Genomic DNA, 13,194 nt, shown 5'->3' on the forward strand with positions numbered 1-13,194 from the left:
AAGCCCTGCAAACACTCAGAGCCTCCGTGGCTCTAAAGAATCATATCATCGCTTTAGGACGCATCCCCCCATTGGGAATTATGGGAGAAACATCCTACAGCATCGACATGATTCTTAAGAGACACAGAGGGTGTGTGGATTTGCAAGGGGCACCGATGGGCTCACCACCTTCAGGGAGCTAGTGTGCTTGCCCCACTGATGGATCAGTGGGGGCCTACACAGTATCTAAGCCAGAGTTTTCTACTACTACTACTACTACTACTACTACTACTACTGATATTTATATACCACTCGTCAACAAAATTCTCAAAGCAGTTTATATAGAAAAATAAATGATACATAAATAAGATGGCTCCCTGTCCCCAAAGGGCTCACAATCTAAAAAGAAACATAAGATAGGCACCAGCAGCAGCTACTGGAGGGAAGCTGTGCTGGGGCTGGATCGGACCAGTTGCTCTCCCCCTGCCTAAGTATAAGAGAATCACCACTTCAAAGGTGTCTTTGCTCAGTTAGCAGGGGCAAGTACGGAATGTAAAGTTTAGTGATACAGAGAGATTGTAGCCCTGTTCATACACTGTGTCGAATGTTCGTACAGGTATTTATATACATGCACATTTTTGGTACACATGTTAATTTTAGAAAGTGAACCTTGATACAGATCTTAACAAATGGATAATACAGCTAGGCAGTATACTACTATATGTACATTGAACATAATGTGTGAGTAACTGTACACATGTGCAGATCTTATTGTGCATACTAGACTCGGAGAGAATATGCCCCCTGAGAATTTCTCAGGGGAAGAATATGGGGAGGGGGGAAATCTGAGGAATGTCTAATGAACTAACTAATGAACTTGGCCTCTTGGCCAAGATCAAGCGTAGTACTGAATTTTAGAATATTCTCAGCTGACTTTCCAGAAATGGCTTTTTTCCATTTTTATTTTCTTCTTCTCATTCAGAAGAAAATAAAGAAAGAACAATAGCATCCAGCAATGATTGAGCGGGACAGAAACAACTAAGACTTTTTGGATTGTTGCTTGCTTTCTATAAGACGACAAGAGACTCACTCCACAAGCAACTGACATAATCTATTTAATTTTATAACTTAGTTTATGAACAAGTTTATGACTCTGCATGCACTCAGGAAATGTGGACATACTTAGATTCATATAAAGCTGATTGGGGTCTTGCACTCAGCATATGTTCCGAGTGAATAGTATACATAATTCAGTAACAGGCCTCACTGAATGAATGAAGAGAGACACACAAGAGAGCTTGATGCTATACTGAATGCCTGTGAATGACTCTTCTCTTTGGGTTGCAAAATAATGTCCAGCTGCTCAGGTGCCTTTAGAACTGAATATTAACTATTTTCTGAAAGAAAGAAAGATTTGCCAAGACAATGAAGGACTTTGTTTCTTTGAGCTTGAAAAATAATATGATTCTGTTAATAAACTTGATTATAAAATTAAATAGATTCTATCAGCCACCTGTACACCCTTTAAAAAAACCCCAAACAAACAAAAAACCACCCCAGAAGTCTCAATTCATTGGTTCCCCCCACCCAGAGTATGCTTCTTAAGGTATTCTGGATGTCCGATTCCTCTTGTTAGCCATGCCCGCAAGGAGCCATCTATGGATATGCAAATTTTTATTGTATGAAGAAATTTGTGAGATGAGAATTTGTGAACTGGAGAATAATTATCTTAAGCATTCCTTTCCACTCCTCTCTAGATGAAGACTGGGGGCGGGGGGGAGGGGGGCGGATAGTGGTTGGAGAATATTCTTGTCCATGTCTAGGCATATACTCTACACAGATTATATGTGAGTAGACAGTGGGATATTTATAAAAAAATAATATAAACAGTTTCGTGCTCCCTACTTCTGCAAGCAGTAAGAAGTCGAGAGTCGAGAGCAGCATTCCAGGGTTCAGTTTCCTTTGGAGAGAATTGTGGACACTTAGGGAGTCTCCAAATATATAAGCGGAATCCATTGGAAGCAAACAGACTGCTAAAAACAGGCAGCACAACCTGCAGCAGGTTCCTCAAAAGAGCCATCACCCTCAAAGCACATTTCAGTTTTAGCAAACTCCAACAAATACATACACTCCGGTCTCTGACTCTCTGTTTCATTTCAGCAGGGTTGCATAAGTCTTTCTGAAAATCATCCCACATGTCTCCCGCTCCTGTGCAAGACCCACATCAAGGAACTGCAGCTACACAACAGAGAAATGCCAACCAAATCTAGAAAGGTCAAGGCACACACAGGAACACATTTTGATACAAGGATCAGCATCACTGCCACTAATGAAGGGTACTACTTTCCAATGGTAGAGAAGAGAAATTGATTTCTATCAATGTATACCACTATTTTTCATTTAAAAAAATTATTCCTTCTGTGAGATAAGCAGAAGGATACTCTGCTTATCTCACAGAATACTAAGGATACTCCTTCTGCTTAGCTAACTCTGTGGAGCAATTGCTTGTGAAGTGAGCCATCAATTTGAAATCAACTGACTAGAACCAAATAAAGGATAACATTCAGATTCAGGTCATTAACATCACTCCTTACTGTTATATAGAACTGAATTATACAGTTATCTGAATGTTATTCACTCCTGAAGTACTTTCCTCCTGGGACAGTACTTTCATGAGGCAAGGTGAGGTGCTTGCCTCAGGTGGAAGATTACTGGTAAATTAGCAGGATGATAAGATCCACCCCTACCCCCCGCTGCTTCAAGAACAGCTCTTTGGGACTAATCTGACCCTTACAAGCTTTGCAAGAAACATAGGAAAGAAGAGAGAAAGCTGCCCTCCTCTCCTTACACTCCTTGCAAAGCTTGCAAGATGCGCACGAAGAAGCAAGTTAAGCATCATTTTTTAACACGTAGGTCTTTGAGGGCATAAACCACACTACCCAGGACAGACTGAAGAGGATTGGGGGGAGGGGAGGCCCTTGGGATGTGGAGGCCATGGACTTTGGCCCCAAAGTCCAGGGGTTAGAGTGCTTCTGCTTAGAGGCAAGCTAAACACAGAAGGGCTATAATTAGCATTTTTCACTGTAATAGAATGAATTCAGAGTTAAAACTTAAGAGTGCTATGCAGATTGATTTTTCAGCTCAGAAATACAAGGAGATGCAATCTTAGCCAAGACGACTTGAATTTCTCTTTTATTTTAAACCGTTACAATTTGAAGCATGCCAGGAACCACCAATCCCTTAGCAAATATTATGAAGATAGGACTTTTGATTCCAAACATACTGAAAGTTCTATATTGCATTTTGCTTGAGCCACAAATATAACAACTCAGCTCCTGAATAATGATCAAAGTATCCTGGGTCACAATGGGAGTTAACTGTGAATTTTCCCTACACGATTAACCCCTGAACTTGGACAGAAACATGACCTGAAGGAAATTTAAAATCACTGACATGAAGTGAGTGGCATTCTCATAGAGTAGGAACATATGTGTGGAGCATCTGACTGTGGATTTTGCTTTCTACACCAACAAAACATTACATTTACTTCCTACACTGCATAGGCAGCATACAAAATAAGAGCATGAAGTTTCCACTACAGAAGCCAAGGCTATGAATTTACAATGTACCATTACGTGGCTGATCCTGACTGCAAGCACCAGGTACAACCCACCCACCACTGTTACTATATAAATCTCAATTAATTTCAACAGGGTTTAGATGAGTCTTTCTCCAGCTCACCCCACATGTAAGACTCACATCAATTAACTGAAGCTTCATAACAGAAATACCAGTGGCCCAGATTCAGAAAGGCCAAGGCACATGCCTTTCAGGAACACACTTCCACACAAGGGTCCACAATATCACCATGCAAAATGCTGTTGTTGTGGGGAGCTTTCCTGCATCCAGGTCTGCATTAGAAGTGCTCCTCCATCATAGACATATCACCTACAATCTTCTTAGGGTCAGTTTTCATTTTCTTAGCACAGCATAGTTGCTACTTCTGCTTCACACACAGTTCTAGTCATGTATGCACCATGTGGGAGGACTTATTCCTTTTCTATCTGTACTGATGGATCTGTATGCATTTAGGGAGCCCTATACCCAGGCTGTTTAAAATGAATGCACATTCATTGACACAAAAACATGGACATGTGTATAGACACATGTATGGACATACAACGGAATATTTGAATAGGGCTCATAAGCACATTGGAACACATGGAGTTATTGAGTGATTGTCGGATTCTATGAATGGATAAAACATCATAGAGTACACTGATGATCTTCTCAGGGCCGCGCCATGCACTAGTCAGACTTAGGCAGTCACCTAAGGCGCTAAATCTTGGGGGTCAGTGGGTGCTGCTTCCTTAACCCTCCCTGCAGTGAATAGCCACCATGGCTCCCAGTAGTGGGTGGGGTGGGGAGGGACCAGATTTATTTATTTATTTATTAAACTGATATACTGCTTGACTCCAAAGGCTCTAGGCAGTTCACAAAAATGCACACAAGAAAAACAAAATAAAATAAACTGTCAAAATCAGCCATTTAAAAATGTAAAACCTTCAAAGAGTACTAAAAGCCTGGTTGGAAGATTGTGTCTTAAGGGCTCTTTTGAAAGCTGGCAAAGATGTTAAACCCCCAAATGTCTATAAGGTGCGCATTCTACTGCCTAGGAGCGACTACAGAAAAGGTCCACTCACGAGTCACTGCCAGACGAGCCAGCGGCATATGGAGACGGACCTCTCTCGATCATCTCAACGTGTAGTGGGGATCATGCCGAAGAAAGATTATACCTTTAAATATTCATAAAATGTCCTGCCGCTGCTGCCCCGCCCCCTGCCGCTGCTGCCCTGTCCATTCAGCAGGACAATGTGCATGTGTGGCAGCCTTTTGAGGGGCCAACCAAATCAAAATCTTTGCTGGACTGACTCTTCAAATGGCCGCTGTGCATGGGCACCAGCCAGCTTAGTGGCGGGTCTGAGATGTGTGATGGGGGTGGACTTTGCATGGAGTGGGACAGTCAGAGGCGTATCTAGGGAAAATAGCGCCTAGGGCAAACACTGAAATTGCGCCCCCTGTCCAAACATCTGACACCCAGCTTTCAGATAACTTCATCATAATATCAGCTGAAAAATACAAGTCAAGCTCGTTAATCTTTTAATATTTCAAAAACTATTTAGCAGCGGACATAGCCAGACCAAAAAATGCTGGAGAACTACAAATTTCAGTATGCTGGGGCTCATTAAATACCCTAATACTATGTGGAGGTGTACTTGGAAAACTAAACAGAAGTGCCTGTCTAATTCTCTACTATGTATTGTAGCATCACATTACATAAGTTTTAAACATAAATGGAGAATTTGACTTTTCCCAGATAGTCTGAAAATAGTTAAAGGATATGCAGAGTAAACTGTATCACTGCTTGGAATATATTCTAGTATTTCAGAAACACAGTTAAAATGAGAGAAAGAGAGCAAGAAACTCCCAGTGGGCCATAATACGACGGATTTCACACTGATTCAAAGACAAACTCACCATGAATAACCATATTATTAAGACATCACATTTAACTCACTTATCATAAGAAGCAAAGTAAGAGCAAATGAATACAATCCTAGCTCATAAACGTCAGCTCATTATTCACAAGCCCTGATTCTCTGTACATAGTGCCAATCTGAATATGTGTACAGTGTCTTATATTATTTTTTTAAAATTACCTGTAGCCCCTTCAGTGGGCTTCCTAAAGGCCATGGGGGCTCTGCCCTCCCCCCGCTGGCCTCTAGGGCCTCGTAGGGACCATTTGAGCATGTGCGGTGGCCATTTTTAAAAATAATCTTTTTTTTAAAAAAATGGCTGATCAAAACAAAATGGCCACCATGCATGCTCAAATGACCTTTGCAAGGCCTGGCATGGCCTAGGGCCTCACAGAGGTCATCTGAACATGCACAGTGGCCATTTTGTTTTCAGCAGCCTTTTTTAAAAAAAAAATAATTTTACAAAATAGCGCCCCCTTCAAGTGGCGCCAGGGGCACGTGCCCTGCCTGCCCTACCCTAGATACGCCCCTGGGGACAGTGATGGGACATCTTACAAATTTTAAAAAGTATAATCCTGCTACCTTACTGCCCCCAACCCCACCCCAGACAGTAGAGTTGCCAAGTATGACTTTGGCACACACACCCCACCACAGTACAGAATATAATTTTAACAGAATATTGGGGGGGGGGGATCGCCAAAGTCATACTTCACCTAGGGCACAAAAAATCCTAGGGCCAGCCCTGGATCTTCTCTGATTCCAACTAAGAGTTCAGTTCTGTGACTAGAAAAGTAACTTCAGTGGTCTAGCCGCTGTATTGTACCTCAATAAAATGCACAGGTCCTTCCTGACCACAGGCTCACACAATCTAAGACGTGTGAAATGAATGATGAGGGACCTGGCAAAAGGGAGAAAATTATTAGCCTAGTGGCTATTTTCAACTTGACTGGCTTGTGCTCTCTAAGAGGCATTTGGGGCTCGGGAGAAGGGACACAAAGCAAACTGTGAAAACAATAAACACTTATGACAGCTTAAAGACTAACAAATGTATTGTAGCATAAGCTTTCATGGGCTACAGTCCACTTCATCAGATAAATACTGTGTTATCCTCAGCTGGTCTGTATATATCTCTGTCTCTCTGTTTCTATCTACATACACAGAGAAACACACACCTGTATTGAGAAAAGAAAAGAAAAATGGGAACAGGGCTAACATCCAGAACAGTGTTGTGTGCATCCTTCCTCAATGAAGAGAAGTTTTTTTGCTGATCCTTTCTTTCCTTTGCAGAGCTTTGTACCTCCTGAAAATATGTCCCCAAGGGCTGCTGGATCATCAGGGACATATTTTTGAGTGGCACAGATGGATGCAGAAGGAAGGGATCTGCGAAAATCAGCTCTGTTGCATGCTCACAACATTATTTGGTGCATGTAGAGTTCATCTGGATGTCAGCCCCTGAGGCCAAATGGCCATGAAATACAAGAGGTATGGTAGTTTCAAGATTCTGATGCTGAAGAAAATGGGTTGCTCAGTTGAAGAGAGGTACATAAACCTCAATACTTGCATTTCATTATGAAATTATATGTTCCATATATCAAAATATCAGCTTTGACTACTGGAGAGGTTAGCTCTGTTTTAGCTTTCACATATGAAGCTGGAATCCAAGATAAGAGAGATTTGTAAAAGGGCCCAGATAAATTTGATTTGGGCTAAGATAAAATGATCAATCTGACCCAAGCCCCAGATTTCAGCACCACATAGCCACTGAGCTGGAATTTTAGCACTGAAGATCTTAAAGACCAGGAATATCATATTGCCACTGTGAATCATGGCAGACCTTAAAAACATATCTTGTTTGCAAGATGTGTCCAGATATATAAAAGCCTTAACTTGGTCTGTTGTCTCCATGGACTGGAACATAGTAAGCTGCTGTCTACAGAGTCAGACCATTGATCCATCAAGCTCAGTATTGCTTATTCTGATTGGCAGTAGCTCTCCAGGGCTTCAGGCAGGAGTCTCTCCTAGGCCTACTGGGAGATGCCAGAGAGTGAACCTGGAATCTTCTGTATGCTAAACAAATGCTCTAACCACTGAGTTATGGCCCCATCCTCTGGGTATCTCTTCCCAAAAATCACCATCGTGGTCTTCCCATCATCAGTTTTAAGGGTCTCCTCTTTATAAAACACACCAACAAATTTCAGAAGAGAATTCACTCATTCATATATAGAATGGCAAAACTCTGTCATCACAAACACAAGCGAAAATATTGTCTTGTTAGCGACTATAGGAAGGAAATAACAGGCTCTGTTTGAGTCAGAGGCTATATTGTTGATAGAAACATTATCAAGTAGGATAGCCAAAAGGCTGCTTTGGCACACATCCTCTTCTTTATTAGACACACTCTTCTCTATTACACTGAGATTTTATTTGATAGTTTGGCCATGTTTAATCAACTGCATTCTTAGACAGGAACTAGACAAGACAATGTAAATCTGTGAACAGATCTTGCATCTCTCTCAATTTTTGTTAAAAGCAGATGTTGGCGAGGGGGGTTTGGGCTGGGTCTACAGCACTGAAGGAGGGGATTTGAGCCCTACACACCCCACCTCACACTTTCCCCAACAACACTTTCCCCAACAAAATGCCCCGTCACCTGCTATTTGCCCCATTAGGGAAAACGTTCCTGTACCCATAAGTTTACCGGGTCAGGGCAAATAGTTTTAGCAGTGATTTTCTTTGGGGAAACAGTGGAGCAGGGAGGGCTAAACCACCCTTCTCACAGCATCACTGTCCCATTCTCAACTGGGGCCTACATGGCAACTTTTTACAAAAATGTAAAGAGACTGGCAATCCATTCACAAATCCCTGTTGTCTCATCTAGTTTGGCCCTTGGGTATGTTACAATAGCAATAGCACTTACATTTATATACCGCTCTATAGCCGGAGCTCTCTAAGCGGTTTACAATGATTTAGCATATTGCCCCCAACATTCTGGGTACTCACTTTACCGACCTCGGAAGGATGGAAGGCTGAGTCAACCTTGAGCCCCTGGTCAGGATCGAACTTGTAACCTTCTGGTTACAGGGCGGCAGTTTTACCACTGCGCCACCAGGGGCTCCTGTTACAGGAGAATACAAAGCTTAACAATACTATCTGGTGGTAGCACCAACCCTTGAACCCTCTCCCTTCAGAGGACCACTTGGCCTCTCTATGCTTCAGTCCTTTAGGTGCCATGTCAAAGAACTGGCTGTTTCCCTGTGCCTTGGAGGCAGCAAGATGCTTAGGCTGTGGTTTTTTTGCTTGCTCGTTTGGGGATTTGCCAGTTGATATTTGTCTGCTGCTGCTTGTTGATTATTTAGCATGTTTCTATTGTTATTATGACATTTCTATGTTTGTATTGTTATGATGTGAGCCGCTTTGGCTTGCCCTTCCCAAGACTTTAGCATCTTATAAATAAATAAATAAATAAATAAATAAATAAATAAAATGACAATTACTTCTGCCAGCCACATGGCAAGCCACATTTTATATTAATAAAATCTGTTTCCCCAAGTTTTTGCTCTGCTGAAGATGTGTAGGCAAATGTTGTGTAGTGATATCAGGCCATAGTAAAAAGCCTCAGTAAGGGGGTGAATGGTCATCTGTAGTAATCCATATAACACAGGGGGTTGGGTTTTGTTTTGTTTTTTACAGGAGAAAAGTTACTATATATTGTAAAGGCATATCCAGGTATCTGCATCCTGTACTCCCAGTTCAACACTATAGTGGAGAAATGGGAATGCTAGAAATGTTTCCCTGGAAATGTGCAGAGCCCTTTAAAATGAACAGTTTGTGCTGGTCCCTATAAAACATGTGTGGTACTGTGAACCAGCACTTAACGTAACAGCCCTGCTGGATCAGGCCAAAGGCCCATCCAGTCCAGCACCCTTTTTCACACAGTAGCCCACCAGATGCCTTTGAGAAGTCCACAGGCAAGAAGTAAGGGCATGCCTGCTCTCTTGCTGTTTCTCCCCCGCAAGTGGTATCCAGAGGCATCTTGCCTCAGAGGCTTGAGGTGCCCTATAGCCACCAGACTGGTAGTGAATAAGAACATAAGAACTTGCTGAAGTACCTACCTAGCCAGGTGTGTACTACTATGGTGGGGATCATCAAATACTCTACAAAAAGAGATCCCATCACCTACATGGAGAAAGGCCAACCTCTGTATTCATGGGGTTGCTCCAAAAAGTAATTTGGAGGCCAGAACTGTATTTTGCCACACAGACCCCTCGTGACGTCCATTCACAATCCATAACAGATGCCATCTAGATGTTAGGGCTTCTCCCAGTAATGGAGCATAAGCATTCAGGACTAGCATTACATATAGATATGTATATGTATATGTTATATTTAAAATATTTATACTCCGCCCCTCCAGTACACTACTGCTCGGGCTGGCTCACAACATTAATAAAAAGATACAATGTAAAATAAGACTAATTAAGTTAACCAAATTTACGTTAAACAAACTAACTAAAAGACCAGGATAAAACCACATTTAAAATTACAATTTTAAAAAACCAACCACGTTTCAAATTAAAAGTTATTGTAAAAGCTAAAAACTGAGAACTGTAAAAAAAATTAAAGAACCTACCAGATATAAACAGAGATGAAACATTTAAAAGCCTCTTTTAAAAGATGTGTTTTCCACTGGTTTAAAAAAACAAAACAAAAAACATTGAGGGAGGAAGTATGGCAAAACTCTTCAGGCAGGGCATTCCAAAGCTGAGGGGCCACAACCAAAAAGGGTATATACATGATACATAAAACCCCAAATTTTATTTACATAATGCATTGTTCGTATTTCTTGTATATTGGTCTATGACCGTAATAAAGTTCTGTTCTGTTCTGTTAAAAACCCAAAAGATGATATACACTCAAATATATCTAGGGTTGCCAATTCTGACTGATGCTGTTCCGGGAGATATTTCCCCCCCATGACACAATGTCATTAATTGTATCACAATCTCCCATATTCCCCACCTGCAGTGTGAATTGCATGCAATTTTCCATTACCTGACCCCAATCTCCCCACATCAATTTCCCCCACCCCATTTCCCCACCGCCCCATGTCAATTTTCTCACCCGCCCCCAATCTTCCTATCCCCACGCCAATTTCTTGTTCAAAATCTTGTGCCTTACTACAGAAGTAGAAGCTTCTTTACTATTGGTCTGCACTGAGTTTTCATGTGGTATCTTTTTATAGTCATAGAATAGCCCTTGTTTCCCCATTCTCTCTATTTTTTTTAAACTGCTAAATTCTCACTATTGCACTCCGTAATTCTCACTTTTGTAATTGTGCAAAAGAAGCATTTATCAGAATACAAATGTAAAAAAACCTGAGCCTGCAGTTCTAGAAGTGTGGGAATTGTATGGACATTTAAATAGGAATTGTATGTACATTTTAATTGCAAGGTTGTGAACATCCCCACTCCAGCAATGAAGTGTGGAGCCCTGCATGTGCCCAGTGGTCAGCAGTGGTGCATCGCATGGAGAGGAACTCTTCCTCCTTCATAGCCCTCAAGCCCTGAGCCGCCTCAGACCTTGCCCCCTCAGTGTGGGGAGTCTGGCACAAGGTTCTGCCAGACACACAGTTCACTTGTGTGCCAAACACACCGGGCTGCAGCTGCCTTTGCTGGGGCACACACTTGCCATGGCGCAGCCTCTCTCTACCTCCGCTGCCGCCTCATCGATGAAAAGGCCTGGGGAGTGGCAGCTGGGACATCAGTGTGGCATGGCAGCACCCTGTAATACTTTGTGTTCTAGGCAGCTGCTAGGTTGCCTATACCGATGGGTTGGCCCTGCATGAACAGAACCAACCCACAGCTTAAGGCCAAAATACATGAGACAGAGGAGATCTGGATCAGATCTCCTCAACATTTTTCCTTTTACTTAAAAGCAGCTGTGAGGAGCTCCTCTCCTTTTTATTTATTTTATACATTTATTTTATACATTTATTTAATAAATTTATTATTTATTTTATACATTTATATCTTACCTTCCCACTATAAAGAGCTCAAAAATGGCTTACAAGATCAAACACAATATAAAAATACAAGAATCCAAAAATGCCAGCAGAATCAGCTGCTGCCAAATAAAAACAACCAAAAGCAGACTAAACATTTGCAAAATAATTAAGAGAGTAAAAGCAATCCCAATCAAAAAATAGTATATCAATATTAGTAGTACTACTAGTAGTACTGTCCACATGTGGATACTAGTAGTACTAGTAGTACTACTAAAAATAAAGAATATACATGCAGGAAATGCAAAGAACAAATCATAAACCAACTGCAAAGCAGGCCAAAAGGCTCCTTCAACAAAATGTCTTGACCCAAGCAGTGGTGATGAGGGAAGGAGGAGTCAGCATGGGCCCTGTGCTGTTTTCTCAGTCTAAATCCACCCTCATGCCTCAACGCTGTTCTTCACCCCAAAGGGAGAGACATTCATATTTTTTTCCCAGCAAGCTGCTTAAAGTAAAAACAGAAATGATGGGAGATTGTATCATGAATAGTTTGTGTCTCCTGTAGTTCAGCACATTGTCCATCAGACTGGAAATTTTGGTACACTCCAACTGTCCCTATTTATCAAGGATAGCCTGCTTTATGGAAAACTGACCTAATAAATCATTTGTCTCTAGTTTGCCTTTGGCATATATATTGGGGATTTCGTTTTAAAACATTACGGACCACTTTTCCAGAGGGCAAGCGTGTTAGTCTGCTACAGCAAACTCAATAAAAAAATCTTGCCATACCTTCCGCACTCACAAATGTATTGAAATAAGCTTTCAAAAGTAACTTCTGCACCTTTTATTTATTTAGTATATTTCTATACCATCCAAACTCACATCTCTGAGCAGTTTATAATAAAACAACACAGATTAAAACAAAATTAATACACTAAAACAATTTAAATCAATCAATCAGTTTTATTATTACAGCCTTAAGCCAACCAGGAAGAAAAACGATAGAAAAAACATACAGAGGTGTAGTAAATATAAAAAAGAATATCAAAAATGTAAAAACAAGCATGTAAATAAAGCTAAAAATACATTATAGAAAACCATGGCGGGATGTCTGTCTCATAGCCCCATAAATGAATTTAACTACTATTTTGGTGACTTCATCATTAGTGTCAGCCAAGCAGTAGCTAAGATAAAAGGAGTCAGGCCTGCCAGGGAACTGCTCTAAAATTGGAGACAATAATTCTCTCCTAGAATCACGATATAGGGGACAATATTGCAAGATGTGAATGACAGTTTCAAGGCTACCCTCTCCACATGAACACAACCCCAAAACAGTAGGATCTTTAGAAAACCTGCTTAGGAGTATAGCAGAAGGTAATACATTCAACCTGGCCGTAGCAAAGGCTAACCTGAATTTAACAAAGTGAAGGGAAGATAAATATCTGGCAGCCTGGTTTCCAACTGGGAGGGAGACGCCAAGCTATAAGGTGGAACAATGTCTATTTCCAAGGGCAACCAGACGTTGATGCTCAATATCCTTTAGGCACTTAATGACAATGGCCTTCGCCTTCACATAGCCCCAGGAGAGAATGTGGGAGGGATAAAGCCGCATGCCCAGCATTTAAAACAATTTAAAACAATGATGGATAATTGATTCTAATTGAAAGCCTGGATGAA

The sequence above is a fragment of the Hemicordylus capensis genome, chromosome 1, assembly GCF_027244095.1.
Source record: "Hemicordylus capensis ecotype Gifberg chromosome 1, rHemCap1.1.pri, whole genome shotgun sequence".
Lineage (NCBI taxonomy): Eukaryota > Metazoa > Chordata > Lepidosauria > Squamata > Cordylidae > Hemicordylus > Hemicordylus capensis.